General features: G+C 48.2%; 1 protein-coding gene across 1 annotated transcript in view; it reads right to left on the bottom strand.

The window, feature by feature from the left end:
- The window catches only part of AKAP12 (A-kinase anchoring protein 12), a 47377-nt gene that overhangs the window by 25225 nt on the left and 21687 nt on the right, over nucleotides 1-465 (bottom strand). The gene's annotated exons all lie outside the window — the stretch shown is intronic.

Genomic DNA, 465 nt, shown 5'->3' with positions numbered 1-465 from the left:
TTTTTTAGTCCGGGGCTCTGTTGCCCAGGTTGGAGGACAGTGGCACAATCATGGCTCACCACAGGCAGCCTCGACTTCCTGGGCTCGGGCGATCCTCCCACCTCAGCCTCCAGAGTAGGTGGGACTTCCAGGCACATGCCACCATGCCTGACTAATTTTTAATTTTATTTTTTGTAGAAATGAGGCCTTGATATGTTGCCCAGGCTAGTCTCGAACTCTCGGGCTCAAGCAATCCTCTTGCCTCAGCCTCCCAAAGAGTTGGGATTACAGGAGTGAGCCACTGCACCAAGGTAATTTTTTTTTTTTTAGAAAGCAGGATTTATTGAGTAGACAGAAAAGTTCCCACAACAGGAGAGGACCTGAGGGGGTTGCTCCAAGACAATTTTTAAGAAGCCGAAATACTTGAGCATGACGGGGTTTTTTTTTTTTTTTTGAGTTGGAGTCTCACTCTGTCGCCCAGACTGG

Source organism: Carlito syrichta, unplaced genomic scaffold (assembly GCF_000164805.1).
Source record: "Carlito syrichta isolate Samal-C Ts95f unplaced genomic scaffold, Tarsius_syrichta-2.0.1 Scaffold308114, whole genome shotgun sequence".
Classification (NCBI taxonomy): Eukaryota; Metazoa; Chordata; class Mammalia; order Primates; family Tarsiidae; genus Carlito; species Carlito syrichta.
The sequence above is the reverse complement of the archived record's forward strand: the minus strand, read 5'-3'. Positions and strand labels throughout refer to the sequence as shown.